The following is a 24,786-nucleotide window of genomic DNA, read 5'->3' as shown; positions in this document are numbered from 1 at the left end:
GGAGCTAAAGGAATGGCTGAAGGAACATTTAAGGAAATGTTTGTCGGATTACCTCCAGAAGTCTGAGAAGAGGAACCTGGCCAAGACACACCTGGGGGATTTTGTTCCTTCTTTTCTAACTTAATCTGTGACTGACTCACTCTCTCAGCTAGGCTAGTTGCCAAATCTTTTGATGATACCACTTCTGCTTGGAGCTGAGTGATAGCCTTGACTAGCTCGTCCAGTGTGGCCATGTTGAGAACATACACAAACCAGGAGGATAATAATTTGTGGGCTCACTATTCTATCAGAGTCACCAGATCCTCGGGGTCTGTGCACGTTCCCAACACTTCCACCACAAGACAGCTCCAATACTCTGATTAGAATAGTCACAGAGTCTAAGAGGGTCCAAATGGGGAAAAGGGGATTAGGAAGGGAACAGCTGGGAAGGAGACCTGTAGGAAGCAAAAAGGTTAGAACACACAATATCACGATTTTATCATATGAATCAATATTAGACTATGACTCTAAACATTGTCATTTTGGAAGCATGGACAACCTAAGCATAGACTCAAAATGACTAGGCGTCAAGAAGACTGGGTACCTGTGAGGGAATGAAGAAAAGTTAAATGCAACTTTCAAATTCAAGTACCACTCTTTGCCTGAGATTCAGGAAACAATCTGAATGATTTCTAAACCATCATATGAATCAGGTTTTGAGAAAACAGGGACTGAATCTTCGCAGATGACCTCGCAACATGAAGAGCATAGGTCTCGCGGGCTGATGTAAGCGCCACATGTTTTTGAATCAAGAAGGCCTTTAGTCTGCTCAACTAGTCAAAATTAACATCAGAAGTAGCAATATGGGGCTAAATGTCTGTTGCTCCTTTGAACTGTGCAGGGGGAAAAGGACATTCCCACAAAATGTAAGAATTTTTGCGACAGAAACAACATAAGGTATCTGTGCTCCCATTCCAGAACGGCTCTCATTGTTAAGGAGCACATAGCTGCCATTGGGGAGAACCTGGAACGCAGGTCTAATCAAGGATACCAGGACTCCCTTCAAATAACAAGCTAAATTCACCACGGAGGCATTACATGCCCTGTGCAAGGACAGCTGTTTACAAACAATTGAATGGCTCACAGAAGTCTCCATTCACTGCCGCTAAGAAAGACCTCTTTCATGCCATTGAAACATTTGTACTAAAAGGGGCGCTCCCACACCTCGTGTATGTAGTTATCTCCCAGTCTTTCATATCTGCCTACCGGAATGTGTTTCAAGCAGGACGTGAATTGAAGTGTTGAAATAGGCAGATTAATAACCCCATGTATTAATCATTCAGCAGAGGGTACCTCAGTGTAATGCGCACTCCTCTTTTAAGTGGATCCGTTTTTGACTTGCGCAGGACGATTGATACACACCCAGTACTGACTGCCACGTCTCCCCACTGCAACCCTCCTGCGTGGTCGCCCCTGGAGGAGCTCACCAATTCGCTGATGCGGAAGGCCCCATAGAAGGCTAACAAAAATGCTGCTGAAAATAGAGCTGACCCGGCCTGCGAGGAGCCGACTGCTGGGAGTGCGTGCAGAAGATTCTCCAGCAGGGGTGCTGTTACAGGGTGCCTACAGTCTGAGCTAACCTGGACCGCCCTGGCCCAACCTGCTAGAGCCCGTTTAATAATGAAAGTGTTCAGGGGTGCCTCCCTGTTTTTAATTCTAGTGAAAAAATTAATCGCAGCCAGGTAAGCTTTCGAACAAGAAACTGGGTGTCCCTTGTCTTTTAAATGCTGTAGAAATGCGTGTATTGCTGATTCAGAGAATAACTCAGAAATTAGCTGCGCCTGCAAAAAACGCCTGGACTGGTAAATATCATTCTCATATGCCCTCCTAGTACGCGCCGCTAGCGATGTTGCTACTAAATCTGGGAGGGCGGGGCACCAATTTTCCACAGAGATTCTGGGAACTCCGTCATCTTCTCCTTCGTCTGAGGGTGGTACCGCAGAAAGTCCTGCAATAATGAGCGAGACAGGGCGTCAACAGTGTTGTTATGAATCCCTGGTACATGTTTAGCCCTGAAAGTAATGTTGTATTGTAGACATGATCAAATTAAACGTTTGAACAGGGGTAAGACCAGTGGGCATGTAGCTTCTTGGCGATTAATGACTTCTACTAATGCCATGTTGTCGGACCAAAAGATTACAACTCTATTCCTAAATTCCTCCGCCCAGATAGTGACTGCAACAACAATAGGGAAGAGCTCCAGAAAAGCTATGTTCTTTGTCCAGCCCCGGCTGACCCATTCTGATGGCCAGTCCGCCCAGCACCACAGAGGTCCCAATATTGCGCCAAAACCTATGCTACCGGCTGCATCAGTATACAGGCCCAGCGTAGGGCTGGAAAACGCTTGATGAGACCAAATGACCGCCCCATTAAAATCTTGCAGGAGAACCTCCCACAACTTTAAATCCTCCCTAACCTCCAGAGACAACCGAGTATGATGATGTTTCTCTGTTAGCCCGGCCAGTGACCGAACGATGGATCTAGAAAAAGGTCGGGCCATGGGAATAATCCTAAGCGCAAAATTCAGCTGACCCACCAGCACCTGGAGCTGGTGGAGGGTAACTTTTTTCTGTGATAACATTGTTTGTATGGACTCCTTGAATACCTGAAGCTTATCCTGAGGCAGGCGACACTCCCCTGCCACAGAATCAATCGCTATCCCGAGGAAGGTAATGCAAGTAGAGGGTCCAGCAGTCTTGTCTGGGGCCAAAGGGACCCCAAATTCTTCAAACATTATGATCAACGCCTGGAGTGCCCACTCGCATTTCCCTGACCTAGGAGGGCCTAAAACTAAGAAATCATCCAAGTAATGAATGACGCCGTGGTGACCAGGGTGAAGTGAAAAGGCCCACTGTAGGAATGTGCTGAACTGCTCAAAATAGCTGCATGATAAACTACAACCCATGGGCATGCGTTTATCAAGAAATACTCCCCCTGGAATTGAAAACCCAGTAGGTGGTAATCTTCGGAGTGAACAGGAAGAAGTCTGAAGGCTGACTCAATGTCGGTTTTAGCTAACAAAGCCCCATGGCCTAGGGCCCTGACCTTTTCTAATGCGTGGTCAACCGACGCATACCGGACCGAGCACAGCTGAGGATCGATGGCTTCATTTACTGATGACCCCCGAGGGGCCGACAAATTATGAATCAGCCTGAACTGACCCGGCTTCCTCTTAGGAACCACCCCCAAAGAAGAACAAACAAAGCCTTCCAGAGGTGGGCCCAGGAAGGGGCCTGGTAACCTGCCCAGCGCACATTCTTTTAACAAAACAGCACCGCAAATGTAGCTTTTGCTAGAAAAATAAAGCAATGCTGAATAAAATGTAATTGGGTTAAAGTGCACAGCTGCAGGCCTAGTTTAGCTAAAACAAGGTGTTTAGAACATGCCTAAAATGGCTATACAACACTCTCCCCTTGCCGGTCAAAGGTGGTTCCAAGCTAATGCTGAAATGAGGCATACAAACCCTAAAGTATCAACTAAGACATTAATTATGACTATGTGGCACGTGGAACTCAATTTCAAAAGGCAAAGTCATTTTGGACATCGCCAATTTTATCCAAGACAATGGTGATAAAATATCCAAGTCATGTCCAAGGAACATCACTGAGCACTCGTGTTCCAGAGGCTGAGCTGCAGCTGAGGGAGCAGCATTTTCATGCCATGCCCACATTGAGTTAAGAGTCGGCGAATCCACAAAGAGCAACGCATAAACGGCATCCCGTAGCAAACGCACCCTCGACGCGCATGTCTGATAATGACCCCTCATCTGGAACATCAACAGATCAGCATCCATTGAAAGTAAACGCTACGTAGAAAGACAGACTTCAAGTGCACAGAGGCACCAGGGGCATCGCAACACAGGCTGCACACAATCCAAAACTGGCCAAAATGACAAGGACCAGTCACACTCCAGCTGTTGCAGGAGAGGTGCTCTGAAATACTGCATCATGCGTCCATGACACAGTTGACCTGGTGGTAGTGCTTTCAGTCCTCCTTGCTGTGAAGGGCCAGCCATTGCACAGAAAAAGTAGCAACAGCAGAATGCCACCAATTATAGCCAAAGTGACTGAGAATCCACCGAAAACACTAAAAAAAATGAATGTATGGCTGAAGTTATTAAACCAAATATAAAGGATAAGGTGTGAAGGAAACCAGAACCAAAAGCCTTAAAAACGTGGGTGATTCCACTGGTACTAGATGCATTCAATATTCGCCCCAGAAGTTCACCAAAGTGTCTTGGAAAATTAGTATTTAAAAGGGACTGAATCTTCGCAGATGACCTGGCAACTTGAAGAGCATAGGTCTTGCGGGCTGATGTAAGCGCCACATGTTTTTGAAACAATAAGGCCTTTAGTCTGCTCAACTTGTCAAAATTAACATCAGAAGTAGCAATATGGGGCTAAATGTCGGTTATTCCTTTGAACTGTGTGGGGGGAAAAGGACATTCCCACAAAATGTAACAATTTTTGAGACAGAAACAACATAAGGTATTCCGGCTCCCATTCCAGAATGGCGCTCATTGTTAAGGAGTACATAGCTGCCATTGGGGAGCACCTGGAACGCAGGTCTAATCAAGGATACCGGGACTCCCTTCAAATAACAAGCTAAATTCACCACAGAGGTATTACATGCCCTGTGCAAGGACAGCTGTTTACAAACCATTGAATGGCTCACAGAAGTCCCCATTCACTGCCACTAAGAAAGACCTCTTTCATGCCATTGAAACATTTGTACTAAAAGGGGAGCTCCCACACCTCGTGTATGTAGTTATCTCCCAGTCTTTCATATCTGCCTACTGGAATGTTTTTCAAGCAGGATGTGAATTGAAGTGTTGAAATAGGCAGATTAATAACCCCATGTATTAATCATTCAGCAGAGGGTACCTCAGCCACAGTAAAAGGCAATTTTTCTAATTTCTTTATTCTTAACATGATATATGTTGCTTCCTTTTTAGCCATCATTTGTTGCTGTCGCATTAAATTAAATGTTGAAAAAATCTCCCTTGCACTCACATGTTGCCAGGGGACGTGACCTGCCTTCAGTTTTTGTAGTGTCCAACCTAACTGCATGATGGATCGTAGATGACTTTGTCCATGTTGCAGAAATGACACATCACTCTGTACTATATCTCTTGCAGAGGACACAATGTCATTTAGGGTGTAAATGCGATTGGACAAGGTGTTAATTCCAATATCTACAATGGCTCATGCTTTCTGTATGTTTTCCTGATCTATTTGCCTTAACTGGGCAGCCACTTCTAGTTGGGAAAGTTTCCAAATTTAATTATATGTTTCATATATGAAGCATTTTCTGCACTGTCATCTGGGGCGTAACAGGAAGTCCTGTAAGTCTGTGTTATTGGACAGGAGACCAAGATGTTACTTAACAGCATCTAGTGAGTAGACCTTCATCCATTGCTGGCATAGTTTCCCTACACTGTATGTTGTCAGAATAACCGAGTGTTCTAAGGATATATAGTGAGGGTCTGGCCTATTAGTTCTAAAATCCCCCGAGGAGTTTCCAAAACTCATTTGGCACCCATTGGTGTCTACAGGCCACAATAACCATTCACCAGGACGTGATAATAACGTGTTATATGGTCCATTTTGGACCCATTCATTAAGCTGATCTTCAGATGCATTTATATACTTTTGCCATTTGTTAAATTTTGCAGGGACGAGAATACTGGCACATTCATTGCTTTAATGTTCGCTAAGCCTAAACAGCTAGTATGTTGTACTGTTACATTTAAGAATATAATCTGAACAGGAATCATACAAGCTCTAAATAAAGATTCTGTACCTCTAATTTACCAATTGTTTGTTCCCCACACACTTTATAAATCAACCAAATTAACCCAATGTTAACAACCTTTTATGGCCAATCGGGAAACAAAAGAATCAGAATATATTAATTTTGTATAGGTCAATAATACATGCAAATCTTCCATCACTGGCAATTTGAAATATTTTGACTCGGCATTCTTGACATTGTGTCCAGAAGAATATGCAAACTTTTCAGTAAATGTTTTTGAACTGCCTACTGGCGTAGTCAGGCAGTGTTACCATTATGCATGTTTAAAAACAGTTTTTGGTGTACTAGCTCTGTGAATGAAATGATGTCCATAATATTTATCACAGAACATATTTCCATAATTTCCTTTAAATTGGTACACATCATCATTTTCAAAAACTGATTAATACTGTAGACCAGACATCATAGTATCAACCGTTTTTACATCCCGAACATCAGAAATCACATTGGGTGTTACAGCAATCAATGAAAGTTTGAACACATAAGGAATTTGAATGATCTCTGTAAGACCATATATGTCAAATAAGACTTTATCCCATACATTCCCATCAGGAATTGGCACAGCTGTAATGGTCACTAGGGATACGTCTCGGCATATTTTTATGTGAAGAAAAATGTGCTTTTAAAGCTTCATTCACCAGTTCAACTGTAGAGCGATAAGGAAGGTACTGACCATGTATAAGAAGAAAGAAGACAATGACAAACCCAATCCAAAGTTGAAAGGCAACCAGTCAGCGATAACCATAAACAGTTTCATAGACTAGTGAGACAGTTTATTTTTAGCCAATATATTAGCTTACCTGCTCTTATCAGTTCAGTCACAGTTGAGGCAGATGGGTCCGAAGAAAAGCCGTCAGTATTGATGAAGTAACCATCATCAGTACAAACAAATGCTGGTGGTGTGTTTAGAAGAGGAGAAACTGCTAAAGGTTTCCTTGGTGGTGTGTAGTATGTTACAACATCTGTTTGTAGGGAATTTGTAGAAGGTTGCTCCATAAATCAGTTAAGTAGTAGTCGTCAGTGAAACCAATGGTAGCTCATTTTCCACCCTCCCCAAGTTTGAAGAGTTTTCAGTATTGTTGATAATGACTTGTAGGGGAAGATCATCATTGGTAGTGGGAGGGATTTGGGTACTACCTTAAAGTCCCCTAGGTCTGCTGTGCAGGATTGGCCACATGGTGTAGTCTGATTGAGACAAAGTGATTCTCTTTTGAAGCAGGCAGAGGTGGTAGAATGACAGTTCTGGTACCATGTATTCCCAGGACTGGGACCAGTTTTCGGTAATAAGGACCAAACTCCTTTTTCCCCTGGCTTGGGAATCCATCCAGAAGATGTTACTGGTAGATCCCTAATTACAGAGGAGGCAGCACTGGCAGATGCGTTGTCATCACAGAATTGTTGTAACTCCTGCAAGACAGTGACACATTAATTTATGTTAAAAGGTGTATCTACCGCCTCCATGCCAGGACCATCAAGATCTGGAACATACATTTGAGTTCCAAACAGGCACTTGTATTAAGTACACCATCCCAGGGACCTTCTAGGCTTCTAGGCTTCACTAACTCTGGTCTCAGGACTTTGTTGGGAATCACTCGGACCGCCACGCCTAGAAGTTTTACTTCTGCATCAAACATGCCTCCCATCCGGTAGGAATATTTAGTGGTATAGGCTTTGGGCATAGATGTGCCCTCTGCCGTCGCTCCTATAGCGGCCAATGTTTCATCATCCACTCTTGTTCTAGATTATGTTAATGCTGTGACTGAAGCCATTGTACCTGCCGACTTTGCTGCTTCATCAGCCAATGTATTGCCTTCAACGTTTATCCCAACACGCTGGTGTCCTAGTGTGTGTACAACATGAACATTCTGTAGTTTTTCCTTCAGATCCGCTTCCTTCCCCCACAGAAGTCTGTGTTTTATGGTAAAACCTTTTGAATCTCTGAACCCATTTTGTCGCCAATAATGCAGGTATGCATTGAATGAATGGACACAGTAGTACCAATCACAGACAATTAAAATAATCTGTTCTGGATGTGTATGTGTAATAATACGTGTGTTTTGACCACTGACTAGCAGCACACCATCACATTAGTGACCACCAGTTTCATTATGCCCATTGACTTTATTTTAGCATTAGCCACAGCCACGTTAAAAGGTGCAAGTAGTTTTCCACATTGTACACTGTGCTCATGCTTTTATTTTTTGTGTTCTTTCCCACCAAGGGCTTAGGCTGATAAGAATGTACTAAGAAGGCAGGAAACGGTCGTGTTTTGAAGCAGCACCTTGGGATTGTGGCCAAGTCCCAACGTGTTATTTTCAAAGCTGGCCTAAAGAAATCAGCACTTCTTGAATAAATAAACTTCTGCAGTGAGAGGGAGGTTCTAGAATTTTCCTCTCTTGTTTGTTCAAAGTATAAGAGGACGAGACCAGATGGAACGGGGACTCAGAGTTTTCAGATCTCAGGCAAGCCCCGGACACTGGGGTGTGTCATCCTTCCCATGAGGATAATTGATCTCTCTGTCCTCGATCAATTCTGGGATCTGGTGATCTGATATAGAATAGGGCGGAGATGAAGCAGTTGTGCCCTTGTCGCATGCTGATGCATATTTTTTAATTAATTATTTGCTTTGCATCATAATATAGAGACATATATTTGCTGTGTATACTGCAGTGGAGGTGTACATTGCATTGGAGAATCATTTGTACATGTTTTCATTTAATTGCTGTGACCATTTTTAAACGTGTGCTTTCAGCATGCTAATCTCCTTTTACGAACCTTGCGAAGTGAAATAATAAATGTCTTCTTTGGACTAAGAAGCATATTCCAGAGATTTTTGTCAGTGCATGAGTGTTTCAGCTCGGTTATTAGTGAAGCAAAACAGTATGCTCCAGTGCTAACACCAGAGCCCTGAGCTTTGCAAGTTGTGCTGTATAGTCCCCTAGAATTTGTGTGTATGTTTTTTCTGGATGGAACTTGTCATCCTTCATATACCCGCTTACGACTGCGCAAACAGCTGAGTATTGGTGTTTGGTGCCTACAGCAGGTTGTGCTGAACCATCGGTGTACAAATTTGTTTTGTATTATTCAATAGGTAATGTATTTGCTGGCACTGGATATTCAAGTTTGTATTGTAGGAATTCTTGGGTCTGTAATTTAGAATCAAACACATATTCAACATCAGTGGCCATCAGAGACGTTGCCCATTGAATCCAACGTGGATGTAATGCTTTAGTGTTCGGGACGCTTGCTTTCGTGAAAGCCACAAGGGCTGGGACTGGGGGTAGAGGTCTCTCTTTAAGGACCGCCATCTGAACAACACTGAGAATTTTCTCAGTGGGAGCAAAGCGTTGTTTGGCTGTAGAATATAGGTGTGATTTATATGCAATTGGGACGGTCTCACCCTCATTGAAAGGCACATAGGTGAAAACAATGGCACCAGCAATTACTCTGATGACTACATTTTATATTGTGTAATATTGATGTCACATGAGCTGAGAAAAGCCCAGGACTGTTCTTATAGCCTCGTGGGAGTCGGCAACATTTTTCTGAGAGCCTAAAGCGCTGTAACTTGTTAAGTCCCTACTTTCAGGCACTATGTTTTAACAGAAGAAACAGTTGGATTAATCCAGGCTTGTTTTGTATTTCCTTCTCACAATGTTGTTCAGTAGTGCTGTACTATGTGCGTTTTGTATAGCATATGTTTTTGTGTGACTATTTAAAGGCCTATTGTCTAAGACTATTCTATATGAGTGGTCGGGTTTAGCGACTGGAAATAATGGATTATTCATTGATGAGTCTGAGGGCTCGAGAACACCCTGATACTCTAATTGTGTGAGGATTTCCCTCACTGTGGCTTTTGCTTCGTATTATATTGGATATTGAGGTTGGGGCAGAGGTATTGATTTTATTGGTATTATATGGTAGAGAGAATCTTTGTCTCACCCTACATGATTGCAATATAGTGCACGTGCCTGCACCACTGGCCAATCAATGGCGTAGTTTTCAACAAGCTCTTTTATGAATAAGGGGCAAGAATGATTTTTCAATGACATCTTCTCCATGTGGAGATCATGGACAAATACCTGTGGCCAATCTTTTTCGGCCAGCAGAATATCATAAAATGCCACTTTTTTCTTTTTAAATTGTGTTTTCTGTTGTGGAAGTTTCTCTTCTTTTTTAACAGACACTTGAGACGAGCGTTGTGAGTCCTTTCTTGGTTTCACATACTCAGTCTGCTGATCTGACCGCCCACCTCTCTCACTTCATTTTTCCAGTGAGTCCTGAAAGGAACGAGATTGACGTGTATCAGTACACTGATGTCTGTCAGGTGTTTTTATATTATCTGTATTTCTAAGGTTGTACCTATTCTGTGGGGTATCCGAATGCAGAGATTCTCCCCTATCTTTTTTAGGTGTTTGTTGTTTTTTATCCCAGTGTTTTTTAGAACCCTCAGGTGTTTGTTTGGCAGCATCCTTATTGGATCTACCTTGTACTTGTGGCATAGTTGGTCTGGCTCCAAAACTATCTCGACTTGTACTGGAGTATGTTTCAGCGATAATTTTTGGCAGCTCACGTTCTTGATCCTGTAGCGGAACGTCATGAAGCCGCATGCGCACTGTCAGTGCAACTGCTTCCCCTTTAATGTTACTTAATATGATTGAAGATACAGTGGCAAAATTACCTATTAATTGTATCCCAAAATCTAGGTCAGGGGCTGCTCCGTATTCATCTTGAATTTGTTTCAACACTTGCGGAAGATTGGCAAGCATTGGTGTACCGTGTGCGGTTGTGTAGAGCGCAGCAAATACCGTGCCCCATGAATTGCAGTTTTCAATTGTGAGAACCATTCCTAAAGGCAAGCACATTTTCAAAATTCCATTTTTATCCTGGGGTCCCGTATGGGGAAAGACTGCTTTCAGTGCATTTATTTTTTGAGCTAACCAAAATGGAATCTTCTCTTGTTTGGCGGGTACTTTGCCTATGTTGGAATGTACAGTTGGCAGAATAATGCCTGGTATTGCTGCATGTGCTTGCGCTGGAGCAGCTCGTGCTGGGTTTGTGTAATGTTTGCATTACAAATTGTACTAACAATCTATAAATTGTTATGATCTCTGCATATAAGCGGCGGACCTCAACTACCGCCAAGCCTGCTGCATCAGGATGTGGTGTATATGTGGCCAATAAAGGCCAGGTCGGGACAGCATTACTTAACTGACCTAACCTAACAGGTAAAATTGTATGGGGTAAGGCGCCATCAAGCCAATTATTGTGATCTTGATAAGATAAAGGCATTTCCAAATATTCATAAGCTCTGTACTGTGCAGGTGGATTTACAGGTGTATAGTTATGAAATGTATTTGTGTTCCCATCTACTGCTGGAAAGGTGACCCAAGAATAAAACAATTCTGTTCTGTAGGCTGCATGGGCTTCCACAACAAATATAACTGGACCTCCTTGGGCGGTTAGACCACTTGCCAATAAATGTGCAGTAAAGGGGCCTCTCATATTTACCTCTATTGTTACCTGTTGAGGGGGCGCCATATTACTGATTTATGCATTCAGAGATAAGGATTCCAACTGGGGATCAATCCTTTTATGGTTCAAGCTTGAACAACCTACCACTCATGATAGGTCCCACCTACCTAGCTGGGGAGGAAATCCTCAATACCACGGATGTCTCCGTATAAATTATTGAGGTGTCTTTAGTCCTTCGTTGAGACAGAGATACTTAGGAGGATCTGATTTTTTCATGTCTGACCAAACGTTGGTGGCGCCATGTCACGTAGGTTCTCACTAGGGTAATGAGGCTACTGGATTTGGGTGGTAGAATCGCCTGGGTTGTGGGCACTGAGGATTATTCCACACCAGGTGACACCTGTCGGCCTAATCGGGGTTTCCGGCTAACTTGCATTGCCCCATCTCTGACCGAGATGATTGTGGCAACCGGGCTCATAGTAAGATAGATTCCCGAGGGAATCGTGGTACATCAGATCATATCCCTTTCTCTCAGTTGCCAAGGTCTAACTCAGGCAAAGACAACGGAGTCAGAATATATTTATATAAGCATTTATTAAAATATCTGCATCTTAGATAAAAGCAAGTGCATAGCAATAACGAGGACCATAAAAAACAATAGGAGCACGCATCTGACTAAAAGTGTAAAACACAAAAACAGCCCTACCATGCTGTCTAAGCAGGGGAGTGGATCTATTGCCCCTCACCTAGGCTAACTATGAGCACAGCATACTAAGTCTAATCTGTCCATCGGACTTTCCCCTGGGAGACCATCATCTTTCATACCGGAAGAAGAGGCCTGAGGTCTAAAGAGACACCGTCCCATTTGGTTTAGGGCTCAGCCGTCTAAGCAGGTAGCTGCAGTGAAACTTACAGCAATCAGCATACAATTGCAGTCCTCTGGCGGGAATCTCCCTCTACTGTATCTGGGACTAAGGTTTGTTTTTTATAATGAAACAGCTGACATTCCAAGAAATGGTCCTCATGTATGAGCGTGTTTCTGTGAATGCTGGAGACACAGCATACCACGTCGGCAGCCCTATCAGACTGTAGCCTTGGGGAAAGCACAAAGTGATCTACATGTCCTACTAAGAAAGTGATGCTTTCCTAGGCGAAAGAACTATGAGATAGAGTAAAAATAAAACAGTACCGCAAATGTAGCTTTTGCTAGAAAAATAAAGCAATGCTGAATAAAATGTCATCGGGTTAAAGTGCATAGCTTCAGGCCTAGTTTAGCTAAAACAAGGTGTTTAGAACATGGCTAAAATAGCTATACAAAAAAACTAGGGCCCGTATTTATACTTTTTTTAGCACCGCATTTGTGCCGCTTTTTGACGCAAAACGGGGCAAACCTACAAAATACAATGGCATTTTGCAAGTTTGCGCCGTTTTTGCGTCAAAAAACGACGCAAATGCGGCGCAAAAAAAGTATAAATATGGGCCTAGATTTTCAACTGTTGCGTTCCCTTCTTCCCTTCATGTTATGCACAAGGTTCCCTTCTTGGCTAGGTCTAAGCTCAACTTTGGGGGTACATTCCTTCCTTAACTCTCCTCCTTCCTTCCCTTATTTTTGGTGCTTTTTTTTTTACTTGCTTTCCCCTCCCTCTCTGATTCCCTCATTGAACTCATCGACAAAGATGCTTTAATTTTGACTAAGCTTACAGGTTCATTCATGCTGATCAGTGTTAGTGAGGTTTGTATAAGACAGCAGGGTAAAAAAAAATTATATACTTACTCTTGTCCATTCGCTTATAAACTTTTAAAAGCCAACAAGCATGTCTAGTTGTCTATATATGCATATTTGAACCGTTTGACACAGGGGCGCTTTCTAAGTGACAAGTATAATTAGAGTAAAACTGCTTCATCAAGTACTGATGATAGAATAGATTCAATAAAACACTGAAAGAAAAATCATATGAAAGGCTTAGGTGAAAGCAAGATCTTCATTGACTTTACATATTTAGCCAACATTTGGAAGTAAAGATTATAATCATAGACTCCCAGACTGGGGAACATCTTAAATTCTACCTACCTGTGTTTCTTTGTTGATTGTAATTGTTTGGTTACATTGATTAATTTTGGTGAAGTGTTTCCCTCAAGGAGCCAGCATCCACCCCACTACAGATACTGCTACGGCAACCACTAAAAGTTCTAGCACAATTTTAATCTTGAGATCAAAACATGTTAATGTTGCACCAGATCAAGGAAAAGTATTTTCTTCTTGTTATCTGCAATGTGTTAGTCCTCTAGTCCTACCCTATTATCTCTAGCCTATCTTGAAGTCTCAAATGGCAATCAGCAAAATCAACTGTCTTCCTAAAGCACTAAGGCGCTCCAGGGCATGACCAGGATAGTAGATGTGATGGATGCGCAATGATGAGCTCTGCGCACCTCCCCTGCCCAACAGCATATTGGAGACTGGCAATCCCAATCTGCCAGCCGTGGGGTCACTCAGAATGTCTTGGCGATGGTGGAGATCAGCCCACGGCAGTGAAGAAGTGCTCTCACCTGTAGGCGGGGAGTTGCCCTTGAATAGATCACAGCCGGGCCTTTTGTGATCCAGCGATCCGGGAATGCTGGAGATCAGGTCAGCCCACAACTTGGCAGATGAGGGCAGTGACATCTGTAGCACCTTCCCCAGCCTTCGAACCCATGAATGACTACACCATACACGGAGTTGTGCATTATACGTCTTAATTCATCTGCGTGTAACCGCAAACTCAGCATTCTAAATATGCATTCACCTCACCATGCTCTAAAACTTATGTCACAGTTCTACGGAGTCCATCAGGAGCCAAAAGGGTTCCTTAATTAATAAATCCCACAACAATACCTCTCTCCCTCTGTTAAATAAAAATATATATTTGTTTTACAAATATATATACAATCATAGTTCTTCGATGAGCCTTCGTGGCGCTCTGGCTAATCGTCCAGTTTGTTTCTTCAGACACTGGGAACCAACAATAGAAGTGTCCATGATCTGCGTTGGGGATGCAGGAGCAACAGCAGTCAGGGGCTTCAATTGTCCTTTCAGAACCAGTTTCTATGTTGACATCAGTATCAAGTGGTGAGCTACATGTCAGAAATGCTGGGAAAATCTTATAGCGGGCTTCCTAGGAAGTTGGGCAGACAGCATGTGTTTTTTGCTGGTTACGACATGGAATGGCTCAGCATCAAATGGAGAATCAACCTTATGTTTTCTTGACTGACGACCAAGTACTCGGTCTCCTCTGGTGAAAACAATATCTTTTGCAAGTCATCGCTTGTCTGAATAGGCCTTCATTTTCCTTTTACAAACCATCTTTAGTAAGGGTTTCTTCCCCAGTACTTGATCTTCTGTTGGTCCAATGAGATAACATGGTCGCCGTAGCTCTCCTGAACATCAAAGTTGCAGGGCTTGCACCTGTAGTGAGGGGTCGAACAGTAAGCTTGTTGGATAGAATTCAAGACAGTTTTAAGGCTGAGCATTTCCAATACAGCATACTGAACAGCATTCTTCAATGTACTCAAGAAACCTTTGACAAGGTCATTGGCCTGTGGCCAAAAAGGTGTGCTCTTCGGATGCATTACGTTAAGATGACTGAGAAAGTCTCTGAATTCTCGACTGTTAAAAGGTGGGCTATTTTCAGATTTTAAGATTGCAGGAATTAATAAATCACATGATTTTTTATTTGAGGATACAGGAGCAGCCTTACCCTTTGGAGAGGTAGTAATACCAGTAGCTCCAACTACATTCCAATATCTGGGGATACAGGTATAAAGAACACCAATAGATTTAACAGAGGAAGCCTATAGGAAAGTGATCTCAAATCCATTTCTGGGTCACACTCCCACTATTGGTGGCAGGTCAATTAGCATTCGCCAAAATGGTGATGCTGCTGTGCCTCCTTTACTACTTTGTAAACCTGCCATTAGTGATCCTGGCCCATTTTTTTCAAATCATTAAATACACTTCTAATAGATCTGGTATGTGGTAATGGTAGACAGAGGGTTAGTCTCACCAAGATACAGCTGCCCTCTGACAGGGGGAATGGTGGACTCAGACTTCAAAGTCTACTGACTAGCAGGTCAACTGTAGTGGCTGTCCTACTGGCTAGCTGGATGAAACCTTCAAGAAATAGGCTACACAAAGGTTAAATCAGATCAGGGCAAGCCCCAGAGCCTCCCATATCCTTTATAGCTCCTTTGCTGCTGTGTGTCTCTCTCATATACTTGAAACTGGCCAAAAACTACACCGCACCGACAACACTTATGCCCTGAATATACCCCTGTTGGGGCTTCCCATGACCACTGGTGTATGTACAAGTAACAGACTATGCTTCTGGGAGCAGGGCAGATTCACAACAGTTAGAGTATTAGTTGGAGACAGCACTCTCTTGAGTCATGCAGATTTTATTAATGCTCGGAACATATTGGATTCCTTGTTTTTTGACACATGCTAGTATTACAAAGTATGTTAAACGACATTGGGACCTAATGGTAAGGAACACCTAAACATGATTTTGTACAAGCAATACATACTATGGGCCACAGTAGACATCCAAAGGCTGTACAGAGGTCTTCGGCAACATATGTTGATATCACTAACACCCCTATGAGCTAAATGGGAGAAGGACCCAAGCCAGGAGCTTAGAAGCAAGGCATGGGCCTTCCTTTTCGAATACCCTATCCCGCAACTCCAGGTTTAAATGTATTCAGCATTCAGTATTACACAGAGCATACATCACATCACAAAGGCTCAATGTAATGTACCCTGCAGTGTCCTCTGCATTTCCCTGATGCCATATCTTTGGCACTACCTTAACACATATGTTATGGAGCTGCCCTGCTTTATCCTCATATTGGACACAGATCCAAACAGCAATGAAGGATCTGACGGGGAGGGACACTTGGCAATCCCTTGACACTTGTATCCTGGGGCTGTTCCCCCGACCAAAGGCAACTAAGGTAATGGCACGATTTGCGGATTTATCATTATTATTGGGTAAACGCCTCCTGACCAGGTGGTGGAAGTCCACAATGGTGTCTTCAATAAGACAGTGAAGGGAGGAAGTGGAAATGTAGGGATCAGCGGAGAGTGCACCTCTATAAAGAGAAGAGTATAGAGGACTTCGGAAATAAACATTAGCAATGGGATGCACTACTGGAATCCTTCAAAGCCAAAGACACTAATGATAACTAGCCCCTTGCCAGCTGGAGGATCCCAAAATACATAATATTCCTGCACTCCTACAGTGCCAACTTTGTCACACCACATTGGGGGGCAACTCCTGGGGGCACATTGCCATTTATGTTTCTTACTGCTGTCATGACTGGTACACCACAATGTTCCTCTGCTTCAAATATATTGAAACAAACCACCAGCTTTCATGACTACATGTTGCATTGAGAGAAAAATACATAAGGGAGATATCTAGTTTAGGGGAGGGTGGGGGTAATCGGAACATGAGGAACATGATTCATAACAGAAAAATGTTATATCGCCACAGTGGGACTGTGTTTTGTTTCTTCTATTATTATTCCTATTTCTTGGAGTGTACCTCAGAAACTGCCATTACCCCGTTTGATGCTATGGAGAATTGATTAACACATTTGCTTCTACCACATCAGAAATGTCTGTACCACAATACTTGTACATGGCTAAAGATCAATAAAGCTTGTTTTAAAAAAAGAAAATAAATAAGATCGCAGAAATACCCATGTCGCAAAGATGTTGCTTAATCTCTTGATGACTTTCTAGAGTGATAGATGAGAGATCTTCTATCAATGGAAATCGGCAGTTTTTCATCAACAATCACGCTCAGGTGATGTCCATTGTAAAAAGGACTGAAAAGATCAACAGCAATTCTTTCCCATGCATGTTTTGAGACTCTGACATGTTAAAGTGTGTTGAGAGGTTTTCAATGACAGACAGTTGCATTAATGACCGGCCTTCAACGCCATTTCAACTATCTCATCGAGATGAAGAAACCAGACTCAGTCTGCTAAGGTAGGGTTTGGAACAAAGGGGGAAGTCACTGACTCCTTTAACATTTGGGTGGGGGGCATAAGACAGGGGTGTGTTTAGTCCCCTTTTCTATTTTTACTTTACACCAATGGTATCGATGACCGGCTCAAATCACTTGAAACAGACTCATCCAAAGTAGCAGCAAGATTCACACTCATCTTGTTAAATGTTGACAATTCCATCCTTTTAGTACTACTGCCAGCCAGTTTACAGGTATTTATCAACTCTTTTAGTGAATTAATGGAAGGCGTCGATTTATAGGTCTATCAGGGCAAGACCTTTGTTATGTTGTGCAGTAGTAAAAAAGTGTGATTCTCTCCCTTCCATGTAAATGGAGTAAAAAATGCAAGCACTTTAGATACCTGGGCCTTAGGTTCACAGAAAACAGGGCATGTTCCAAAATCCATGACTGACAGCTTGGCTGTCATGTTCCCAGCCAAGCTGTCAGTCATGGATTTTGGAACTTGCTGGTATTTCAAATGACTGGAGTCTAAGGGAGTGTCACCACTGCCCCAAGAGACAGCAAATGTAGGTAGTCAGTGCCAGTGGTGCCTCTGTTGGTGGTGTAGTACCTCACCCAGGGGCCGGCCTACAAAGAAGCAGGTCCCAAAGGAATGAGCCCTAATGGTTGCTGAATTGTAGTCTCGCCAGAGCTATGCCAAGGGGCTCACCTGCCGATCTATGTTCTCATTGGAGGGGAGCAGATGCACACCTTGATTGACATTTCTCCTGAGCTGCGGGCTGGCCCTGCCCTCATCCTGATGACTGTGGACCAAGTAATTTGAACTGGGGCCTTATATCCTTTAGTGGCAGCTTTTGTAATAAAGGTTTGCTGTGCCTCTTTGTGATTGGGGGGTCTCATCTGACTCTGGTGTGGTGGTCGGACCCGGCACCCACACTTTCACTACCGCTGGCCCTTCTGCCTCCTCTGACCTTGGCGGACTTTGGTGGATTTGGCTTATTTTTGCTCTGATCTGGGGAAAGGATTTGGGGTTGGTGTTACTTTTGCTGGCATTTTTTTTGCTTGTTTGTCTGTGGATGATCACTAGTGTATTATAGGAGGGGGTTGGTATGGAGAAGTATGGAAGGCTTGAAAGAGGAGAGGGATTGGGGAGGAGGCCATTCCGGCAACTCACTTATGGCTGCAAATGTTGCTGATCCCCTCACCTACAATTTTCTATCCTGGATTGTGCGGGGGATGGGGATACCCAGACGTCATCACCAAGTGTATTCTTTTCTGAAGCATAGACACATTCACATAGCTTACCTCCAGGAGACACACAAGACAATGAGTGGAGTTGTGTTGCTTGCAGTACAGCTGGAGGGTGCAAGTTGTGGGCACTGTCCATTCAGCTTTTGCCTAGGGAGTGTTGATTTGGTTTGTTCCTATTGTGCCACTTCAGATCGTGCACTGGAAGGTAGACCCTGACTGGTGTTATGTGGTGGTTGAAGGGCAGTTGGCTGTGGGCCCGTTGCCGTTGTGGCACTATATGCACCCAATGGAGGCCATCCCATTTCCTGGATATGATTTCACTGGCAATGATTCATGAACTTCAGGCATCTAGCCTTTGTCGGGGGGCTATTTAACTGTGTGCAAACACTTGCATGGACAGGTCCAGTCCATTGCTACATGGCACAAAGGTGACTCAGACCACGCACTCTTTTCCAGACTGATTGAGACACAGTAGACTCCAAGATGTTTAATGCATCCTGAATCCTCTTGCACAGGAATATTCCCACTTCTCCCAGGTCCACCAGCTCCATACAAACATTGCCATGACTTGCTTTGTTAGGTCCACTGAATATTCAGGCTGCATGTCGTCAGACCACAACCCTTTTCTGGTGGCCCTGTGTTGGGGGTAGGTGAAGGACCCCAATTCTTACGTGGAGACACCTATTCAGGCTCTCTGGGATGAGGTATTTTGTGAGAATATATGGATACATGATCTCCAGTACTTTGAGGTTAATGAAGATATTGCGTCTCATGGTAGTTTACAGTTTGATACTTTCATGTAGTAACTTGGGGCCTCTGTATTAAGACTGAATATGGTGTGAAAGTGCCCTTACAATAGGAAGTGGTGGCAATAGAGAAAGCCACCTAGGAGACAGAGATTTGAGTGGGAGCTGGGGGAGGTTAGTTGGGCAAACATACTTCACTCAGGGAGGACTATAGGACTCTGGTAGACAGACCTGGGATGCTGGTCTACGCAGACTATGTAGTCAAACATCATGCGGAGGGTGACAGGCCAAGACGTGTTTTGACATGATTGCTGTGCTCTGAGGTTGAGAGGCCCTGACTGACTGCTATTAGGTCCCTGAAGGTGACATACTCACAACACAGTCAGACATTAGCACAGCCGTTTTGATTATTACAGTACCCTTTATCAGGATGATGTTGGGACTGGGGATCCTGTTCTCTCAGCATACCTAGATTGTTTGCCGATCTCCTGCCTAGACCCTCTCCACTGCTGTGCCCTGGATGAGCCGTTGACATTTGCTGAGATTCGCCAAGCTTTTGATCAGATGGTGCACAATAAGACCCCAGGAACAGATGGGCTCCCGGCTAGAGTTTTATTCAGCGTATAGGTCTATGCTCACCCCAAAGCTCCTGCAGCTGTTTCAGTCAGCCAAGAACAAGGGCATCCTTCTGAAGTTTTTAAGAGAGGCCTTGACTGTGGTCCTTCTGAATTCAGACGGAGATCCGTTGGAGGTGTGCTCCTGTCAGTTGCTCTCTATGCTCAATACAGACTGTAAGGTCCATGGGAAGATCATAGCGAACCAGCTGCTGACGTATGACGCCAGTTTGGACCACTCGGATCAGATGGATGGCTTAATTCCTGGGAGGAATACTTTCCTCAATCTCTGCTGTCTCTTTGGCCTTGTGGATGAACAACCTCTTGAGGCGCCCCCAGGTGTGGCACTTTTGTTGGATATTGAAAAGGCCTTTGACACTCTGGTTTGGCCTTACTTGCATGGAATGCTATGGCACATGGTTCTGGGCCCAGACATATTGTGGTGGTTTGATCTCCTGTACACAGAACTGGTCACTAGAGCGCACACAGGCAGGGAAATTTCAGTGCCATTTTGGATCAGTAGGGGCATCTGAAAGGGGTGTCTTCTCTCCCCACTCATCAGGAAAAGAGTGGCTTTACACAAGTTGTTTGCCTCTCTGGAGCTGGGGTGCTTGGGAGTGCCAATATCTGAACTGTACTATGCTGCTGCGCACCTGCAGCATGGCCCATGCATTGGTTCATGATGGTCCTGCATTTTCTGGCACTTAGCAGGACGGGCATCTTAGACAGGCTCATTGGTCCTCGCCATTGCGCCCTGAGGGTGGGGCACCTGGCCATGGTGGCTACATATTGTTGGGATAAATATGTGACCCTGCAGTGTGGCTCAGTGTCATACCTGCCTGCTTTACCATTCTAGGTGCTCCCAGTGTTTTGTGAAGTTGCAAGCTATCACAGCATGGACATCTGGATAGAGGTGGGTGTTCTCACATTGGGGGACCTGTAGGACCACCAAGTCCTGATGTCCTTTGTGGACCTGTGAGATTCATGAGGGCCAGTTCCTGACATTCAATGCCTTGGTGGCTGATGTCAGGGTTATGGGGGTGCTGGAGTGTTCCAAGCCTTCCACATACTCAGAGCTACAGGTACTGTTGGGACACAGTGTGGATAGCCCTGCAGTAACACTGCTATACAGTGTGTTGTTGGAACTTGCAACCCGACCCTCAAAGCTTTGAGGGATTAATGGGCTCTATCTCTTGGCCAGGACCTGTTGGACAAACAGTGGACCGTTGTGTTGCAGCAGGTACTGGGTGTTTCCAGGAACTCTCGCCTTTAATATACGCAGTTGAATGATGTCTATCAGACTTATCTGTCTTCTATGTGACTTCATCATACCTTTCAGGGTGTTCTTCTGGGGTGCCCCTGGTGCCCCTGTCTCATGGCCGACTTTTGCCATATGGTATGAGCATGCCCGGAGATTGCCAGCTAGTGGAGGGAATCATTTCAAATTCTGTCTGATATTATGGGCCATTCCCTGCAGGTCGATCCTCTTCATTGCCTCCTGGCTATGACCACTTGTATGCTTAGGAACAGATACACTATCAGGTTCATTGAATTGGCATTTGTTCTCCTGGAGTGCAGTATAGCCATGGCTTGGAAGTCCACAATGGCGCCATTGCTGTTACTGTGTTAAGGGACCTTCTTAAATGGGCGTCTGTGGGACATAGACGTGGAGTTTGCAACCCTTGCAGCGTGGAGCAGCACCCTTGATGGACTCTTGTGGTGCTTATTTCGACAAATTTTCAGTATGGACAGATGAGAGACTCTCTTCAGACTGAGTGGTTACTTATCAGTGCACATTGCCCACTGGAGTCCCCCGGGTTGGTAGTGCCTATATATAAATGTTTCTTGGGCCATGGGTGACTGGGCTGGCTCCCTGCTGCTTCTACGTCCTCTCACCGTTGTGACCACTAGAGCTCTTCTTTTCATACCCCCACCCACTTGGGGATGGCAGTCAGCTCCCCCACCCCTCCCCCTCCTCCACCAATAGCTGGTACATACAACTCTATGTCGCTTTCTTATGAAACTCTACTGGGCGGTCTTACATTCTACAGACCTCAATAGTCATTTCCCACATTTGGCTTTTGTGCCATGCTTCAGCTCCTTTCTCTGTGCATCAGTCCTCCAATCCGAGTCCTATCTGGTCATTGTACCTAGACACATCATCCTCGAACCTGTTCAAGGACAGGGTTGGTTTTGGTCCTTGGGCTATCCTAGTAGGTGCTTTTCTGTTATGTGAGACATTGATTGTGTTTCTGCTTGGTTCTTTCTTTACTCCCAGGGAATTGGTACCTGGATGTATAAGAACATGTACATTGTACTGAATGTGTAATCCTGATGTTTTAGAATGTTGTGTTATCCTGATGTTTTAGAGTGTTTGTGTCAAAATTGTGACATTTAAAGATGAAAAAGTTTAAATAAAGAACTTGGAAAAAAAGGTTTTCAGGTCTGCCAACTGTTACCCTAATCAGTCTTTTGTCAGAATGCCTTATATGTGTTGAATGCCTTTTATTACTTCAACCTAATTAATGGAGGTTTGTCAGTAGTATATCTGTCGCCTGATTTGCTCTTGTTCTTCACAAACTAAGTCCAGTCAGAACCTGTGTACTTCCCGTTGAGTTTTCTCTCTCACTTTGGCTTTTTGCTCCCTATGTATTTTAAGTCATCACCACCGATTTCCCTTTGTCTTTGATCTACTTGGTCTTTAGGCTCTTTGTCAATTGTCTCTAGTCTTATCACTTTGGACAGCACTCTTTTCCTTCTGCGTTCAGTGGTTGGTCACTTTTCTTTGCAATAAACTCTCCATTCTGTAGGAGTCGATATTTCAGGCTCATGTGACAACAGTTCATGGTCAGATGCAGGAGCTTCCTACTCCTTTCTCTGCTCCAAATGAGGTCTCTTCACCCCTTTCTGCAAGTACCTCAGGATTCTTAGTCTATTTGGAGTCTCAGCCTGTGATCTCACTTGCCATTTGCTGCTGAGGATTCTGCTTTATCACGATGTTCTGTACCTGACCTTGACTCTAACATATGGGGTTGAGAAATCGCAGGTGGACTCTCTCCTTTATCTTCTGATGCTTCAGAAACTTTAAATCAAGATAGACTAGAGAAATTAGTGGATGTTGGCTCCCCTTCTTTCTCTTCTCTTCTCGCTGTCTTTGTATGTGAAATGTGAATCGGTTAGGCAAGCCTGCACATTTCATAGCAGTGTTGGTCAATAGGATGATCTGATATGGCCCTCGCCAACACCCTTCCAGACATGACTTTCAAACATGTCTTCTTACATGAACCCAGTCTCCAAGGTTCAGGTCGTGGCAGGGGGCAATGTTCAAGGCTGGTGTCCCAATGTCACCCTGATGAGAAACAGAGTGTACAGAATCAGCCTTTCCTTTACAGTGCTTGAGAACTACGTAGTCTGTGATATTCACAAGTGCAGCTTCTGGAACAGATGGGTTTCTCATCGTTCTTCCCATCAATATTACACGTTGGGAGTGTCCGGTCCACATATACGGAGTACTTTGAATGCTTGCCAGTACCAAGGGGAGTGTATCTGGCTATTTGAAAGATGTAGAAGTGCATGCCGTAGCTAATTTTGCCTTGATTGTCCCATTTACCTTCTCTACAATGTCAAAAGCTTCTGGTCTGTAACTGTAATAGAATCTTTGGTCAATCCCTAAGGATGCACGTAGTAGCTGGATCACATTTTTCTTAAAGTGTGTCACTTGATCTGATTCAAGATGAACTCTCATTCCAACTCAGAGAATCAATTTAGCTTGGCAACTGTCACACAATCACATCTCTTGGTGGAACAGACCTGAACCCAGTGGGAAAATAAGCACACAACTACTACGATATAACTCAACTAGTTGCATTCGGGCATCTCAAAAAGTCGATCTGGAGACGGTTAAAAAGATTATTAGACTTCCCTGTGTTACTCATTGTCACAACAACCCTTTTTCCCACATTCTGTCTCTGACATGTCAAACACCTCTGACATAAGTTTTTGGCCATGATTCAAAATTGAGGATTGTACCAATAATATTTGAAAGTCTGGACCATTCCATCTCGACCGAGAAGGGTTGGGCCGTGCATGTGTCTCACCTTGATGGGCAACATGGAATCGGGTAGAACTGGCATCCTTCACACAACATACCTTTTCCCATTTATCTTTTTCAATTTAATTTCAGGGGCTTTGTGTTGCAGTTCTCTCAGTTCATTAGAGGTCTGCACTGAGCTCAGTAACATATTTGTGACTGTCTCGCCCTCTGTACTGTATGGTTCGTCCAAGTGAAATGTGCTGGTTTCAAGGGAACAAAATGGAACGATTTTGTCTATGTATCAGTTACCACTGGTGACAAAGTTATCAACACTCTTTTGTGCAGCATACTTCATGACAGCTATCTTCCTTGGCAGTTAGAGTGTATTCAGTAAATTTGAGACATATAAGCAGTTCCGAATATGAGAAATGGATAACCTCAGAAATCCTCTCTGTGACTAAAACTGTCCAAAATTGAGCATCACGCTGAAAACAAACTGACTGTTAGTGTAAATGGTGACTCTTAACCCATCAAAGATACAATAAGCTCTTGTGAGGGCAATCAGTTGTGCTACTTGTACTGAGGTTACATGGCACAGGTAGGATGCTTCCACAACTCCACTCAGTTGAGAGATAGCATAGGATGCTCTTAAAGTGCCACATCTGTCTCTCAAATAGTAGCTGTCAACAAACAATGGATGATGAGACTGGGGCAATGGAGACATCGAATATGTCTTGTTGTGTTTAGTGTGCAATTTGGTTACATCGATAGAGTTGTGCTCAAACTTGCATTCACTCTCCTCATCA

The sequence above is a fragment of the Pleurodeles waltl genome, chromosome 6 (genome assembly GCF_031143425.1).
Source record: "Pleurodeles waltl isolate 20211129_DDA chromosome 6, aPleWal1.hap1.20221129, whole genome shotgun sequence".
Lineage (NCBI taxonomy): Eukaryota > Metazoa > Chordata > Amphibia > Caudata > Salamandridae > Pleurodeles > Pleurodeles waltl.
Note: the sequence above shows the minus strand (reverse complement) of the source record.